Here is a 19,313-nt window from a genome sequence, read left to right on the forward strand (position 1 = left end):
TTTGTATTATACCTTTAATGATGGCTAACATTCATTTTGAATTTATAAAAGATGCATTATCATGGTGGGATGAATGTCTATTGTGGCTAATTTGATTTTAGAAATTGTGCTCATTTTAGTAGTGGTTGGAATTTGTATGGAAACAGGCAAGTAAGGATGGCAATGGCGCTTGGTAAATAGCCTTATATTGTCCATATGGGTAGACACACAGGCGTGTGTCTAGGCCGTGTGTGAAACACGGTCTGCCCCATGGGTGTGTAGTTCGGCCGTGTGTCCCTTGCAGGTAAAAATTTTAAGTTAGTATACATTGTAATAAACACACGGGCAGAGACACGGCCATGTGTCTTAGCCGAAAGGAGGGCATAGCCTAGCACACGAGCTTATGCCTTGGCCATGTGACATCATGAGCATGTTGACGTCAGAAACAAAATTTCCATGTTTTTGCACATGGGCTAGGACACGGGTGTGTCGTGGCCGTGTGAGGGACACGGGCCATTGACACAGATGTGTGTCTGGCCATGTGAAAACCCCTATAGGTGTGAATTAGAATTAATTCTACACGGGTATGGGACACGGGCTTGTCCCAGAGTGCTTAGGCCGTGTGAGTCACACACGCCATCAGCACAACCATGTCAAAATAATCACACAAGCATGTTACTCTTCCGAACGAGCGTGTGCCCTGTTTTAAAGGAAAATGTCTTATGGTTGGTTTAAGGACCCGGAATGGTTCTGAATAGTTTTGAACGATCGGTTTGGGGCTCGTAGGCCCATAATAAGAAGTTTATAGTAGAAATTGAAAAAAGTTTTAAATTTGCACCAAGTCCACTGAGTTTGTAATAAAAGTGTCCAATCCCTTAGGCAAACATGCACTAGTGGATCAAGTATGTAGAAATTGCCCTTTGACAATTAAAGGTCATTGTTTTTTGACTAACTTGATGTTATTGTCATTTAATGAGTTCGATATAATCCTTGGGATAGATTGGTTGACTGGTCATAGTGTTATAGTCGACTGTGGGAAAAAGATAATTGAGTCGAAATGTAAAGACGGGAATGTTTTTCAAGTTGGACCAAATGAGTCTGCCTGTAGTAATATCGTCTTTAATGACCTGTTTGATTAGTTAAAGGGAGCCATTGTATTTTCTAAGATTGACTTGAGATCTGGATACCAATTAAGAGTGAAAGAGCAAGATGTACCGAAGACTGTGTTTCAGACAAGATACAGATATTATGAGTTCATCGTCATGATCTTTGGTTTGACTAATGCCCTAGTGGTGTTTATGGATTTGATGAACCATATTTTCTGATCGTATCTAGATAAGTTTGTCATCGTCTTTATCGATGACATATTGGTTTATTCGCGTGATGAGAGTGAGAATGCAGAGTATCTGAGAGTTGTGCTGCAAACCTTGAGAAACAAGAAACTATATGCCAAGTTCAGTAATAGTGAATTTTGGCTTAAGGAGGTTGAATTCCTAGGAAACATTGTGTCGAGAGATGGGATCTGAGTTGACTTAAGCAAGATCTCGACTATTGTGGAGTGGAAACCGCTGAGGAACATAACAGAAGTCTGAAGCTTTTTGGGTTTTGCTGGATACTACAGACGGTTTGTAAATGGATTCTCTATGATAGCTACGCCAATGACAAGGCTACTGCACAAGGATGTCAAGTTTGATTGGACAGAAAAGTGTCAACAGAGTTTCGAGAAATTAAAGGCTTTGTTGACCGAATCCTAGTATTAGTGCAACTAGAGTTGGGCAAGGAGTTTGTGGTATATAGTGATGCATCCTTGAATGGTTTGGTGTGTGTGCTTATGCAAGAAGGTAAGGTCATAGCTTACGCTTCAAGGCAACTGAATCCACATTAGAAAAATTACCCAACGAAAGATTTAGAGTTGGATGCCATCGTATTCGCGTAAAAAATTTGGAGACACCATCTGTATGGCGAGAAATGTAGGATATTCACTGACAATAAGAGCTTAAAGTAATTGATGACTCAAAAGGAGTTGAATTTGCGGCAACGCCAGTGGTTAGAGCTGTTAAAGGATTACGAGTTGATTATCGACTATCATTCGAGAAAGGCGAATGTCATCGCCGATGCATTGAGTAGAAAATCATTAGTTGCACTGAAAGCAATGAATGTCAGTATGGCTTTGTCTGATGAAGGTTCAGTTCTAGCAGAGTTGGAAGCTAGATCGACGTTTCTTCAAGAGATCTACGAAGCTCAGAAAAGTGATGAGAAGCTACAAGCCAAGAAAACTCAGTGTGAATCAGGAGTTGAATTAGATTTTCGTATTAGTACTGATGGATGTATAATGTTCAAAGACAGAGTTTGTGTACCTAAGGATAATGAGCTTATTCAGAAGATTCTATGAGAAGTGCATAGCGGTTGTTTGTCTATCCACCAGGGTAGTCTGAAAATGTACAACGACTTTAAGGAAATGTATTGGTGGTCAGGTATGAAAAGAGACATTTCAGAGTTTGTGTCTAAGTGCCTAGTGTGTCAGCAAGTGAAGGCTGAACACCAAGTACCTTCGGGTCTACTTCAACCCATCATGGTCCCCGAGTGGAAGTGGTATCGTGTCACTATGGATTTTGTATCAGGTTTGCCATTGACATTAAAGAAAGAGGATGCTATTTGGGTTATAATAACAGTTATTAGACAAGTTTGAAAATGGCGCCTTATGAGGCTTTGTATGGGCGAAAGTGTCGAACGCCTTTATATTGGACTGAGCTAAGAGAGAGTCAGATTCATAGGGTCGATTTAGTTAAAGTTACTGAAGAGAAAGTTAAAGTAATTCGTGACTGATTGAAAGCTGCCTCAAATAGATAGAAGTCCTCAGATTTGGTAGACAAGGCAAGTTAAGTCCTCGTTTCATAGGGCCTTATGAGATTATTGAGAGAGTAGGATCGGTTGCTTATCGATTGGCTTTACCACTAGAGTTGGAAAATGTTCACGATGTGTTTCATGTGTCTACGTTACGTCGATATAGTTTAGACCCTTCGCATGTGATTGAGCCGACAGAGGTTGAGATTCTTCCGGACATGACATATGGTGAAGAGCCGGTCAAAATTTTAGCCCGAGAAGTTAAATAATTGTGAAATAAGAGTATTGCACTTGTAAAAGTTTTGTAGTGTAGACATGGAGTCGAGGAAGCCACATGGGAACTCAAGGAGACTTTGATAGTTCAGTACCCAAACTTATTCACAAGTAAGATTTTCGAGGACGAAAACCCCTAAGGGGGAGAAATGTAATATCTCAATTTTGGGGCTAGTCAGAATAGTGGTCTCGAGACCACAAATCTAAAGTTAGAGAAATTATTTTATTATTATTTTGGAGTCATAGCATGTTTATATTAGTACATGAAAAATTTGGTGAGTTAATTTTGACGTTTATGAGTCTAATTGCGAAAAACTAAATTGCATAAAGTGCAAAAGTTCTATTTTGATAGCTAAAGGTGTTATTTTATTAGAGAATCAAAATTTAGGGATTTTAAAGGGCAATTAGACCCTTATAAATAGAGTGGCCGGCCATAGGAGACATATGTGGTCAAAATTTCAAAATTTGTTGGGTTAGGTGACCAATTTTGACTAAAATAGAAATAAAATAAACGAAGGATGATATCATCCCTTACTCATCTCTTTTCTCGACTAAAAGTTAGCCATGGAAGGGGTTTGAGAGCTTAAAAATTTTCAGCAACTTGAAGCTCTCACAAGTAAGTGATTTCCATACCCTTTGTTGATGATTTTTGCATTTTTAAGACCCTTGAAGCATGAGCTTTCAAATGAGGGTACTATCTTGCAAAATGGTTGAAGGTATAGTGTCTTTCTATGAGAGAATTTAGGGTGTTTTCTGAAATTTTATGGAAGAATATGAGTCTTAGTTGTGTAATAGACAACTTTTGTGAAAGGTGTTATCATGAAAACACCTAAATGGACTATTTTGCACAAGTTGTAAAATAAGTGATAAATGTGTGAAATAGAGAGAATTTGGGGTTGCTATAAGAGCAAAAGGAGTTCAAGTAAGCTTAATATGTGAAGAAATTCGATAAAAATCGATTTTTGAGCATAGGGGTAAAATGGTCATTTTGGCAAAGTTTAGGGGTAAAACAGTCATTTTACCAAAGATGTGAATTTTTAATTACTTAATTTTATTTAGTGATTAAATGAGTGCATTTTTCTATTTTAGATCAAGAATTTCCAAATCCAAACCTAGACCGAGGAAAAGCCAACCAAATTGACTAAACTGACTAGTCTTGTACGTTTTGTAATCCGAGGTAAGTTGTATGTAAATAATACAACTACATTTTTATTGTATGTATTGATTTGTATTCAGTCAATATAGCATGAATTTTTTGGTTGTGAAATTGAGAATGTATATTGATAATTGAGATAGTGGAAATTTCGTTGTAACCTTAGGAAGTAAATCGGAGATTCATGCCATGACATTTGGGTCATTTGTTTGTGAGCTAATGTAAGACATGTCTGAGACATGCATCGCCCACATTATGAGAGCTAGTGTAAAACCATGTCTGGGATATGGCATCGGCATTGAGATGAGAGCTAGTGTAAGACATGTCTGGGACATGCATCGGCCTCGAGACGTAGGCCAGTGTAAGACATGTCTGGGACAGGTACCGACTACGAGATGATTGTCAGTGTAAGTTCGTGTCTGGGACATGGCATCGGCACCTTGTCTACGTTTAAAGCTTAATGAATATTCAGTAGTATTCTAAATGGTTCAACGATGAGAGTTATCTTCTTACGTTAATAAGGAAAGTATAACCGTGTTGTGGGTGGTACAGATACCTAATTGGTAGGTATGAGATATGAGCCCTATATATATAACTTGTGATTGTTATGGATGGTAATGAGTAAGTTATACTTATGCCTACCTCAGTATTATGAGCATGTTGATCATTGATATATTGTTGTTGTATATTTACTTATATGTAACTTACTAAGCTTTTATGCTTACTTCCTTTCCTTTCCATTTCCTTACAGTGCCTCCTATCTAGCTTAAGGATCACCGGAAGTTAGAGATATTGATCATACTATCAACCGAAGCATTCAGTATTGGTGGATTTATATTTTGATTCTGGCATTTATAGGACTTAGACTTTATTATTTTGTGTCTTTGAGATTTGGCCAAATGTGCTGGCTTGGGTTGGAAGCCTTTCAATTTGTATTATGCCTTGAATGATGGCTAACATTCATTTTGAATTTATAAAAGATGCATTATCATGGTGGAATGAATGTCTATTGTGGTTGATTTGATTTTAGAAATTGTGCTCATTTTAGTATTGGTTGGAATTTGTATGGAAACAAACAAGTAAGGGTGGCAATGAAGCTTGGTAAATAGCCTTATATTGTCCACACGGACAGACACATGGGCGTGTGTCTAGGCCGTGTGTGACACACGGTCTGCCCCATGAGAGTGTAGTTTGGCCGTGTGTCCCCTGCAGGTAAAAATTTTAAGTCAGTATGTATGGTAGTAAACACACGGGCGTATGGAGGGCACGGCCTAGCACATGGGCATGTCCCTTGGCCGTGTGACATCATAAGCATGTTGATGTTAGAAATAGAATGTCCATGTTTTTACAGACGGGCTAGGACACGGGCGTGTCGTGGCCGTGTGAGGGACATGGGCCATTGACACCGGCATGTATCTGGCCGTGTGAATACCCCAGTAGGTGTGAGTTAGAATTAATTCTACACAGGTGTGGGACACGGGCGTGTCCCAGGGTGCTTAGGCCTTGTGAATCACATGAGCCATCAGCATGACCATGTCAAAATGATCACACGGGCGTGTTACTCTTCCACATAGGCGTGTGCCTTATTTTAAAGGCAAATTTCTTAAGGTTGGTTTAAGGACCCGGAATGGTTACGAATAGTTTTCAACGATCGATTTGGGGCTCGCAAGCCCATAATAAGAAGTTTATAATAGAAATTGAAAAAGTTTTAAATTTGCACCGAGTCTCCATGACTTTAAGATCGGTTGTATGCATGAGACTAGGTTAGGTAACGCTTTGTACTCCGCCCCGACGTGGGTTATGGGTATAGGCTGTTACATTAATGACAAGTTGGGTTTGGTATTAAGAGAGGTTGTTAACCCTATTTTTAACGTCTAATAAAATGCCTTGATTGAATATAGGTTTGGCCGCTCATGGGTTATTCGCACATTTTCGTAAACAAGGTGTGTAAAAACACTACCCTTAATCGTAGATCGGCAAAAGCTGAAATAAGTGATTGTTGATGCTACACGGGCATGCGTTCGCTCATGTGGTAATTCGAACAAATAAACTTAGGCGTTTGATCGTACCATAAGCGATTTCATGGGCATAAGCTGTTTTGGGCCGTGTTTGGCCGAAATGGGTTGTGTGTGCTCCACGGGCACGTGGGCCCCACACAGGTAAACCACACGAATGTGTGGAGAATATTGGGTTAGGCCATGTAATCTACATGGCCAAGGCAATTTCTGGGCTATGTGGGCCACACGGGAGTGTGGGCCCCCATGGGCCCGTAATATGGGCCATAGGCCCATTTTTACTATTTAACTGTTAAGGTTGCACATGTTGCCCAAGATGACTGTGGACCTACTGTTGGGTCGGTAAGTGTACCTAGACCCCCTAATTAGTAAAATGATTGAAATGCCCCTACATGGTAAATGACTGATATGCCCCTTTGAGATGTATGAGTATGTTTGAACATGCCATTTTATGTATATTGATCACACGTATGACATTATCACATGATGCTTGACATTTTGCATGGGGATGGGTTTATTATGATTGGAGGAAGTGTACTGTACTGGCAGCTTTGCTGCAAATACTATTTAGTGTCGCAACCGGTACTACTTAGTGTGTAAGGATGGGTGGGTTGATCTTATCCCCACATGGAGTGTAGGGTTGGACAGAGATGGAGTGTAGAGGCTGATTGGGTAGGATTTATTGATTGCATATCTGTACTGTACTGTTACTGAGATGGGCTCAAGCCCACACTGATACTAATACTATAATGAGATAAGGCCATAACTGAAACTGAACCGTGACTGAATTGGGCCTAGGCCCAGACCGTATATGCTCTATGATTGATTATATGATATGGGATTACACATTGAGTTTTCATAACTCACCCATTTGTTTATCTGTAGAGGTAATCCCTGTGCTTAGGCGGGTTTCGGTCTTTGCGAGGACTCAAGGTGGCCACCTGGCGCATGCACTTTCTTATTGGGTTTTAAATTATATATAGTTTTATTTTGTGTGTTTTTGATGAAATAAGGCCTCTATAATTTTTAATCTTTAATTTTTGGGGTTCTATTTATTTTGATTTATATCTGCTAGTATTAGGATGCGGGTTTTTTCAAAAAGATAAACATTTTTCAAATCACCATGTTTACGCTGCATGTTTTTAGAAGCTTTCACAAGAAATAATGTTTTAAAATTAATAACAAATTCAATGTGGTTAACTTTTTGTCAAATGACTTAAGCTTTGAAACTAAACGAGATATTTTTAAATCTTCGCTAAGATAACAAAGAGGTTAAATATAGAATGGGTTTTTCAATGAAATTATACTTTGTGATAAACACTGCAATGTGACATTGCCAGATTTGGCCGTAATGTTTGGGTGGGGTTTGGAGTATTACATTTAGTGGTATCAGAGCCATGTTACAAAACTCGACTGTGGATTTGGGTCTTCTCTAAAGCATGAAATCTCTCTGTTTTAAATGATTTGAAAGTAGTTTGAAAAGTTTTATTGAATGTGTGGTACACCAAGTCTCCGGTGCCGATTCTGTAAGTCTTCTAAAACTGTTGCTTGTTTTAAACTGAAATGCTGAGACTACTATAGGTAGTAGACTGTACTGAAATGCTCTATTTAGGGTAAACTAAAACTATAGTAAGACTACCGATCTTCGAGAATGACTCTGAATTACTGTTTTCCATAAAATATTCATTAATAAACACTGAAACTGTAAACTGATGCATAAATTGTTAATACAGATAAAGCAAAATTTGATAATGAGCACCAGAGGTACTCGTGGAAGGGGTACAAGAGGCTGCGGTGGAGGCCGTAGAGGTGCACAGGCTAGGTCTTCGATATTTGGCCACATGCCTAACTTTGAAGCTAGAGAGGCATCGGCTTCATCTGTGACTGAGACTGGGTCTCATGATCATGCAGCTGGGGACAACGCACTGTCCCAAGCTATGTTACGGATTCTTGAGAGGGTCCCTGGGACCAAACTGGTACTGTGGGCCGTGGGTCGGTTATGGAACAACTCTGGTCTAATAGAGCTAAATATCAATTGAAGCAATGGAGAGGATAATGGATGACCTTGACTGTACCTCCGAGCAAAAACTAAAGGGGACAGTGTCACTACAACGAGATGAGGCCTACCAGTGGTGGCTTACAGTTAAAGATGGCACCCAGCCCGATTGATTGACATAAGAATTCGTCAAGACCGCTTTCCAAGGAAAATATGTGGGCGTTAGTTATGTGAATGCACGGAGGAGGGAGTTTCTAAATCTGACACAGGGGGATAAATCAAGGGCCAAATATGAGGCTAAATTCTTTGGATTAAGCTGCTATGCACGTGGGATGGTGGCAACTGAATATGAGTGTTGTATTCGATTTGAGGATGGCCTTAGAGATGGTTTAAGGGTTCTGATAGCTCCATAGAGGGAGTGAGATTTTGTTGCTTTAGTGGATAAGGCGAAGATCGCCGAGGATGTGAAACGCGCTGAGTGCCAGAATCGTGAGAAGGAAAGAGGTAGGAACAAAAGGGATTCAGAGCCCTCAAGTTCAGTTCTGAGGCCTAAGAAAAAGGCCAGAGTTGATAGGCTGATCAAAGTTGGGCCCCCTATTGCTGTTATTGGACCGCAGCTCTGTGCAGATTATAGGAGATGCCATTAGGACGAGTGCTAGAAAAGGATTGGGGCATGTATGAGATGCGGATCTTTGGAGCATCGTATCAGAGATTATCCACAGAGGCCTGATCAGATGCAAGCTACTGGTATGGGTACTGTTCAGCCACCAAGAGGCTGTGGTCAGGCCAGAGGTGGTAATGGTATGGGCCGTGGTTAGAAGGCACCGGGTAGATTTGTTGGTCGCACTAAGGTGAGGTAGCCAGCTCTGGTTTATGCTGCACCTTGCCGAGAGGATGGTGGTGCCCTAGATGTTATCATGGGTACGCTCTTTATTTATAATGTACCTTATACTTACCTTATACTGCACTGATAGATATAGGATCTACTCATTCCTATATCGCCTGTAATGTGTCTGAGACTTTGGATATCTTGGTTGAGAGTACTACAAGCGAGGTTACTGTGTTTAGTCCATTAGGGCATTCTATAAGGGTAGATAAACTGTTCAGAGATGTGCCTTTAGAGGTTTAATGAGTTATCTTTTTGGCAGATTTGATGGAACTTCCTTTTGGAGAATTTGACTTAATTCTGGGAATGGATTGGCTGGTGAAACATCGGCCAAACTTGGACTGTGCTGCTAAACGGATGGTACTAAGAATTGCGGAGGAGGACGAGGTAGTTGTTGTAACAACTCGATTTAGGGCCTAGTCAGAATAGTGGCCTCGACACCATAAACCCGGAGTAAAATAAATTATTTTATAATTATTTAGATGTTATAGCATGTTTATATTAGTGCATAAAAATTTTGGTGAGTTAATTTTGACATTTTTTAGCCCAATTGCGAAAAAGGACTAAATCACATAAAGTGAAAATGTCTTAAATTGAAAGCTAAGAGTGTCAAATCTGCCATGTATCATAAATTGGGGGTCTTTAAAGTAAAATTAGGCCATTAAATAGGTGGTGGCCGGCCATGGGACAAGAAATTAAAATAGTCAAGCATTAGGTGAAGTTTGGTGATTTATTTTGACCAAAATGACATAAAATAAAAGAAAGATGATATCATCCTTTTTCACTATTTCTCTCCATCAAAAATTCATCCTTTTTTAGGGGGTTTTAGCTTCAAAATTTCAGCAACTTATTCCTCTTACAAGTAGGTGATTTACATAATTTTTGTTGATGATTTTACATTTTGGACCCCTTGAAGCATGAGCTTTCAAATGAGGGGACTATCTTGAAAAATGATGGAGAGTTTCAAATTTTTCCATGAAAGCATATGTGTATTTTTCTGAATTTTATGGAAGAATATGAGTATTAGATGTGTAATAAACAACTTTTGTGAATGGTTTCTTTATGAAAACCCTAATAGGGACTATTTGGCATAAGTTGGAAATTTGTTTATAAATGGGTGAGATAGTGGAAATTTTGGATTGCCATAAGAGTATTAATGGTTTGGCTAGGCTTTTGATAGGAGGAAATTTGATAAAAATTGATTTTCGAACCTAGGGGTAAAATAGTCATTTTACAAAAGTCTAGGGGTAAAATAGTCATTTTTCCCAAGTATAGATTATTGAGTGCCTAGATTGATAAAATGATTAAATTTGTGAATTTTTGTTATTATAGATCAAGAAATTCAAACTCCGAACTTAGACCGGGGGAAAGCCAAGCAAATTGATTAGACCGAATTGACACCGTATTTTGTAACCGAGGTAAGTTGTATGTAAATAATACAACTACATTGCTAATGTGTGTGTTGATTTGTATTTGAATTACTATAACATGAATTGCTTGATTTTGGAATTGAGAAAGTATGATGATAGTAGAGATAGTAGAGTTCCCGTTTGAACCTAGGAAATAAATCGGATATCCATGCCATGACATATGGGTTATTGTGGGCTAGTGTAAGGCGTGTTTGGGACATGCATCGACCATATTATGAGAGCCTGTGTAAGACCATGCCTGGGACATTGCATCGGTATCGAGATGACTGCTAGTGTAAGACATGTCCGGGACATGCATCGACCTCAAGACGTAAGCCAGTGTAAGACATGTCTGGGACATGCATCGGCTACGAGATGATTGATAAACCGACCACCAATACATTTCTCTAGGTCGTTGTACATTTTTAAACTGCCCAGGTGGACGGAAAAACAACCACTATGTGCCTCTCACATAATCTTCTAAATAAGCTCATTGAACTTGGGTACACAAACTCTATTTTTGAACATTAAACATCCATCAACACCAATACGACACTCAGATTCATATTCCATCTCACACTGAGTCATCTTAGCTTGCAACTCCTTATCATCTTTCTGAGCTTCACGGATCTCTTGTAGAAGTGTTGGTCTAGCTCTCAACTCTTCTAGGACCGAACCATCACTAGACATAGCCAACTGAGTATTCATGGCTCTCAAGGTGAATAATAACTTTCTACTCAAGGTGTCGGCGACTACATTTGCCTTTCCTGGGTGATAGTTAATCAACCGTAATTTATACATATTTTTACCCCATGTTTAACCCATTTTATGGATGATTTCCTATTAGAATTGGTGAATTCGATGCTCCTAATGCTTTAATTTCATGTATTATACTTAGGAGAGCATAAGAGAGTGAAACGAACGAGAAACGGGCCAAAACCGGAGAAAATGGGCCAAAGTACGAAACCAACACGGCCTGGACCTCCTCACACGGGCAAACCACACGACCGTGTCAATTTGACAGGCTCGAGCACGGCCTGAAGTAATAGCACACGGGTGTGTCCCTACCGAGCCCAAGTTGAGTCCAATTCGGAAAAGGCTAATTTTGAGGGCTCTTAGGAATTCCAAAGCCTATAAGTACACCCTAAATGAGGAAGAAAAATGAGGCATAGAATAAGGAGTAAGGAATTACTCCAAGGAAGCCGATTGGTCCATCTTAGAAGCCGGATTCACCATCAAGACTGAAGATCTCTCCTAGTTTTGGGTTTTCTTTATGTTTTGTATTATTTATTATTCTAAGATGTTTTTTTATTTAGTTATGAACTAAATCCCCTAAATGCCCAAGGGGAATGATACCTAAGACGAATCTTGTTATTATTTTCTGAATTGTATGATAAATATTTAACTTGTTCTTAATTATGTGTTCTTAATTCTTGTTTTGATATCCCAGGATACTGATTCAAGATAATCTTTTATTCAGAGGAGGAATAGACCCTGTCTAAGAGTCCATTTGTCATAATTAAGTGGAGTTGATTGCGCGCCTAGACATAGGGTGACAAGATTTTGCCGGATTAGCGTGAAACCTAACAAGGGGATCCATAGATCAAGTTAATGCAACCCTAAGGTGTTAATTAGAGAAAGGTCTCAATTATTCAATCTAGGGATTAGACATTATTAGTCTTGAATAGGGATAATAACATAACTTATGGATCTTTACGGAATAAGTTAAATGAATAAATCTTCCGATTCGGAGCTAGAATAACAAGTACAGTCTAGGTGGATTTTTCCTTAGGTATTGTCTTAATTCAATCGATTTTCCCAAAAGCAATTCCCCAATTCTATTCTCTGTGAATTCTTAGTTTAGATAATTAGTTAGTTAAAACAAAAACCTCTTTATTATTAGGCTAGATAAGAAAAAGACAGTCATTACTAGTACTTTTAGTTCCTTTAGGCTCAACAATCCGGTCTTGCTAAAACTATACTACTGTTCGATAGGTACACTTGCCTACACTGCGATAATAGTTAGTTTTAAGAACGATTAATTATAAATATTTAAAACCTATCACGAAATCACGCGATCAAGTTTTTGGCACCGTTACCGGGGAACTAAAATATTAGGAACACTCAATTTTTATTACTTTAGCCATTTATTTTTCTTGCAATCTAATTTTATTTTTAATTTTATTCTAATTTATAAATTTTCTTTTTCTTTCTTCTGACAGATTTTTATAGTTTATGACTAGAAGAAACCCGTCAGGACCACTACTTTTTGACGAAGAAATCGATCGCACAGTTCACAGAAACCAAAGAGAAATAAGGCGAAGGTTAAGAGACACAGAGAATGAGATAGAGAACGATATTCAAACCCGAACCGCAGAGATGGCTGAAAACCAAGACAATCAGCTACCTCCTACAATTGCAGCTAATCAAAATCCTACTCCATGCACTATGTATGATTATTCTAAACCTTCTTTAACAGAAACTGAATCGAGCATAGTTAGACCTGCTGTAGCTGCAAATACTTTTGAACTAAAACCTAACACTATTCAAATGATACAACAATTTGTTTAGTTTGATGGTTTGCAGGATGAAGATCCCAACACTCACTTAGCAAACTTTTTGGAACTATGCGATACATTTAAAATTAATGGCGTTTCTGATGATGCCATTCGTCTTCGGTTATTCCCTTTCTCATTGAGGAACAAAGCTAAATAGTGGTTGAACTTGTTACCACGAGGGTCAATTACTACTTGAGAACAAATGACCAAAAAATTTTTACTAAAATATTTTTCGCCGGCTAAAACGGCTAAATTACGTAATGATATCTCTTCTTTTGGGCAGATGGATTTAGAAACACTCTACGATGCATGGGAGAGATACAAAGACCTTTTGAAAATGTGCCCTCACTATGGGTTACCGCTTTGGCTTCAGGTTCAAACATTCCATAATAGCCTGAATCCTTCGACTCAGCAAATGGTTGACCCAGTTGCTGACGGAACCATCAATAATAAACACCTGAAGATGATTATGAGTTTATAGAGGAGATGTCATTAAATAACTATCAGTGGCAAGTCATGAGGACAAAGCCAACAAAAACAGCCGGTGTTTATAACGTCGATTCAGTCACCATGCTCTCTAATCAGGTAGAACTCTTGAATAAGAAAATTGATGGTTTTCTTAGTTCTTCACAGGTTCACCTAGTAATGCAATGCGAAGCAAGTAGAGGTGGAACAAGCCATTCGAAATACCAACCTTATGGCCACAACATGGATAACGAGCAATTAAAGTACATGGGTAATAATCCTCGACCTTGAAACAATCCATATAGTAACACTTACAATGCAGGTTGGAGGAACCACCCCAATTTCTCTTGGGGCAGTCAAGGAAATCAAAGACCAAAACCACCTTCAGGCTACCAACAACCACCCTACCAACAGGAAAAGAAACCGAACCTTGAAGAGATGCTCACAAAGTTTATCTCTGTGTCAGAAACCTGTTTCCAGAGCACCGAGACAACACTTAAAAATCAACAAGCGTCGATCTAAGGGCTCGAAACTCAGATAGGCCAGCTTTCCAAACTAATCTCAGAAAGACCACTAGGAAGTTTACCTAGTAACACCAAATCAAAAGAACATGTGAAAGTAGTTACATTAAGGAGTGGGAAAGTGTTAGCGGAATTTGAAAAGAAGCTAACACAAGAAGCCGTGGTAAGCGGAAGGGGGGAAGAAAAACCCAAAAATAGTGACAAACTAGTGCCGAAGGAATATAAACCTCCAGTTCCATACCTAGCAAAATTGAAAAAAGACCGCATTGATGCACAATTCGGTAAGTTTCTTGAACTTTTTAAGTAATTACATATAAACTTACCTTTTGTTGAAGCTATCTCGCAGATGCCTACATACGCAAAATTTTTGAAAGAGCTTCTAACAAATAAAAGGAAATTCGAGGACTTATCTACAGTAGAACTTAACGAGGAATGCTCAGCCATACTCCAAAACAAGCTGTCAACCAAACTGAAAGATCCAGGAAGTTTTACTATCCCTTGCTTAATCGGTAGTCTGAATGTTGAGAAAGCATTAGCTGAGTTAGGCGCTAGCATTAATTTGATGCCATATAAAATGTTCAAACAACTTGGTCTTGGGGAACCTAGACCTACTAGGATGAGTATTTAATTAGCTGATAGATCTCTTAAATATCTTAGGGGCATTATAGAAGACATACTTGTGAAATTAGATAAATTCATATTTCCTGTTGATTTTGTTGTGCTTAACATGGATGAAGATGTGGAAGTGCCTTTAATTTTAGGGCGCCCATTTTTAGCCACTACTAGGGTTGTAATCGATGTGGATGACGGTAAATTGGTACTTAGAGTAGGTGACGAGGAGATTATCTTTAAAACTTATGATGCTATAAAGTTTTCTAGGGAACAGGATGACTCTTGTTATTTTATTGACTCTATTGATCATACTACTCAAGACTCTTTTCAGGAAATTATACAAAAGGACACGACGAAACTGTATCCAGCTCAAGAAAAGAAGATAGATAATGAACCTAATGAGCATTCTTAAGACAAGTAGAATATGAGGGCATTAAGATTGTAACACCCCGAACCCGATACCATCGCTGGTGTCGGACACGAGGGGTTAACAAGCCAAATCCACATATTTCGCCCACCAATTGACATTTCCAGTCAGGCAGGAAAACTGCGTCACTGTCGCCTTAAAAATCATATCTCGAGTTTCAAAACTCGGAAACTGGTTTCATAAATTTTCCCTGAATTTAGACTCATATATCCATCCATGGATTTATTTCTAGAATTTTTGGTTGGGCCAATTGGTACAGTTTATTAGTTAAATTCACCCATGTTACAGGGATCGACTGCTCTGACCTCCGCGCATTCCAACTTGAATATCTCTCTGTACAGGGATTTAATACTGGTTCTGTTTGTTTCTAATGAAACTAGACTCAAAATGGAATCTTTACATATATGGCATGACTCCTAATTCTTTCTGGATAATTTATAGTAAATTTTTAAAGTTGCGACAGGGGACCCAGAAACCGTTCTGGCCCTGTCTCACGAAAGCTTTAATATCTCTTAACATGTGACTCCTATGACCGTTTCGTTTATTCCATATGAAAGTAGACTCATCAAGGTTCATTTACATAGCTTATTCACTATTTAATACCATTCCTACAAATTTTGGTGATTTTTCACATTCACGTCACTGCAGCTGGCAGCATCTGTTTTTAAGGTAGGTCTTACCTATTTTGTAGTCTCCATGAACCAACTAGTCTTGCCATACATAGGTTCACATATGATCATTTTAACCATACCAATGGCTGATCATGTGACCAACACTCCCATTTCCAATCCATAATCACATCATGACACCATATATATATATATATACAAACCGCAAATAGTCTAAGTTCAGACTTCACTTTTACGAGCCATTTTCGCATGGCCGCATACATATACATCACAACACAATTGAACCGACAAGGGTAGTCCTATACATGCCATTTCAAAGTTCAACCAAAAATTATACCAAAATGGAGGCTTTGATAGTGTAGATGACTTCTACTTTAATGATCCCGAATCCGATTGCTATCGAGGAAAATCTATAAAAGAGAGCCAAAGCAACGGGTAAGCATTTTTATGCTTAGTAAGTCTCAAGGAATAAAATCAGCTTTAATTAAAGCAATACATTCACATAGCCAAATGCATCATTTCATTAATACACGCTCACATAATCATTCTTACTTCACACTTCATCATTATATACTTTCACAAGGTATCAACCAATTCAATAGCTGAAATTGTTAGTCGATTGAGCGAATGTTGCTCAAGCATGTCGACTTTTCCAATGCACATATAATCATACCTTATTCTTTGGGCTTTTCGAGCGTACTAATGGAATTTATTACAGCAGCCAACACTCACCTCCAGCCCAAGCTTCTTGAAATACAACCGGATATAACCACGCACGAATGCCTTGGTCTTAGCCCGGATAGAACGACTCGCACGAATGCCTTGGTCTTAGCCGGATGTAGCCACTAGCACAATTGCCTTGGTCTTAACCGGATATAATTTCCAGCATAAATGCCTTCGGGACTTAGCCGGATATCATTCAATTGCTCATGCACACATACATCAATAATCATTAGACATTCATGTTTCATTTTCGTTACTAAGGCTCAAACACAAAGGTAATCACTAGCATAATCGCCTTGGGACTTAGCCCGGTATCATTCAAATACTCATACACACATAAATCGATAATCATTACACATCCATATTTCATTTCACATAATTCAAGTAGGGTCACTTCTTGAGGACTTATCTCGGATGTTGTCGAACGGCTTTTACGGCTATTCGATCACTTTTTCCTTCCCCTTGTCCAATTGTGGCTCTCTAAGCTCTTGAGCTAATTCAAACAAATTCAATTTATTAAAACCTCATTATGCTAGCTTATGGCCGAATATGACAAGGAGTTTAAATGGTCATATGGCCACCCTTTATCTTGAATACACAATGGTCATGCACATTTTATACTACATCAAGCAATTCAATACAATTCATTCAAGCATCAAGGAAAAGCTAAGGCCATCAATAGGCTACCTAAGGCCGAATATACTTAGCCATACTTGCACCAATTCAACAACAAATTCCAAGATTTCCACATCATATGTGTACTAGGCCGAATGTACTTGCAATTTCACAAGCATTCTTCAACATTTTCTTCTTTAAACAAACATATTCATCACTTACTTCATAACCAAAACATCATGTGCAAACATATATATACATATATGTGCATGGTCAATTTCAAGGTGTCCCTAGCCATCCAAAACACAAATTTTAACTAACATGCAAGAAGCATGAACCATGCTCATGAATGCATCATGGCGAATACATCACAATCATGCCCCTTTCAACTTCAATCATGGTTAAACAAAAGAAAACTCAATGTCTTACTCAAGATGGCTACAAAGAAATTTCAAGAGTAGACAATCCATCATTGCATGCATCATCATCAAGCTTCACACTTAGCATGCAATGGCTTTATCACAATATCAACTTTGACCAAATACCACTTCCATGGCATAACAAGGATTTGAACCATGGCTAACATGAACATCAAGTTGGCAACTAAAGCATGCATGAATCTCATGACACAACCTCATACATACCTTAATCTTGGTGCAAGTTTAGCCAAATCTCCTTCTAGATCTCTTCTAAACAAATAAAATGAAGCAAAATCTCTTCTTCCCCTTAGTTTTGGCTCAAAGAAAGGATGAACAAATTTTTTCTTTCTTCCTTTACAACTCACGGCAATGGGGAGATACCACACTCACACACACATTTTTTTCATTCTTTTCTTACCCATGCTTATTTGTTTATTATTTCTCCCTAATGCCCAACAAAACATGTTTCATGACATGTTTAGCCCATATTTCTTGGTCATGGCCGCCACCACCTATAAAAGGGGAATTTGACATGCAAGTCCATTGTTTTGCATGCATGCTTTAATTAGTCATCACACATTTCCTATCGTACTTTCAAAGTTCACTACTAAGTCCTTTCTAGTGAAATTCACCTTTATAACACTAAATCAATCATCAAAAATGTCATACATGAGCATACACATATTATAGGCATCAAAATAAATTTTAAATTATTTTTATGCCTCGGTTTTGAGGTCCCAAACCACATTCCGACTAGGGTCAATTTTGGGCATCATAACTCTCCCCACTTAAGAAATTTTCGTCCCGAAAATCTTACCGTAAATAGGGTTGGGTATCGCTCTTTCATAGAGTTCTCGGTTTCCCAAGTAGCTTCTTCTATCCCGTGCTTGAGCCATAACACCTTCACTAGCGGAACCCGCTTGTTTCATAACTCTTTCACTTCCGTGATAGGATACGAATCGGTTCTTCCTCATAACTCATATTGGCTTGAATTTCAACTTCGATGGACTAATCACGTGCGATGGATCGATCTATAGCGTCAAGCATCAAACATGAAAGACATCGTGAATCTTTTCGAGTTCGGGGCAAAATCAAACGATATGCCACCGGACCGACTCGCTCGGATATCTCATATGGCCCAATGAACCTCGGCTCAACTTGCCCTTACGGCCAAATTTGAGTATCTTTTTCCAAGCGATACCTTGAGAAACACTTTATCTCCCACCGATACTCGATGTCCTTACGCTTCAGATCCGCGTCGACTTACGACGATCGGAGGCTATCTTCGACTTTCAAGGATTACTTTCACTTTCAAAGATCTCTAATCAAATCCACCGAAAATTTTGCTTTCACCGAGCTCGGTCCAAAACAATGGTGTACGGCATTTACGATCGCACAAAGCCTCGTAGGGTGCCATCTTAATACTTGATTGAAAGTCGTTGTTGTGCGAATTCAATCATCGGCAAATACCGTTCCCATGAACCACTAAACTCGAGGATGCAACATCTTAACATATCCTCAAGTATCTGAATCATCCGCTCGGATTGACCATCGGTTTGGGGGTGAAAGGCGGTGCTGAAATGCAACTTCGTACCCAGAGCCTCTCGTAACTTCTTCCAAAATCGCGAGGTAAATCTCGGATCTCTATCCGACACGATGGAAATAGGCACCCCGTGTAATCTCACAATCCGAGAAACGTACAATTCGGCTAGTTTGTCCATTGAAAAATCCGTACGTACGGGGACAAAGTGAGCCGTCTTAGTCAATCTATCTACAACGACCCAAATCG

The 19,313-nt window shown here is 38.9% G+C and overlaps 1 non-coding gene across 1 annotated transcript; it reads right to left on the reverse strand.

The window, feature by feature from the left end:
• Window positions 1-13,363: 13,363 nt before the first annotated feature.
• LOC128290025 (small nucleolar RNA R71) lies at window positions 13,364-13,470 on the reverse strand. The gene has a single exon (XR_008279666.1). It is a non-coding gene; the product is annotated as a small nucleolar RNA R71 (small nucleolar RNA).
• Window positions 13,471-19,313: the final 5,843 nt, after the last annotated feature.

The sequence above is a fragment of the Gossypium arboreum genome, chromosome 2, assembly GCF_025698485.1.
Source record: "Gossypium arboreum isolate Shixiya-1 chromosome 2, ASM2569848v2, whole genome shotgun sequence".
Lineage (NCBI taxonomy): Eukaryota > Viridiplantae > Streptophyta > Magnoliopsida > Malvales > Malvaceae > Gossypium > Gossypium arboreum.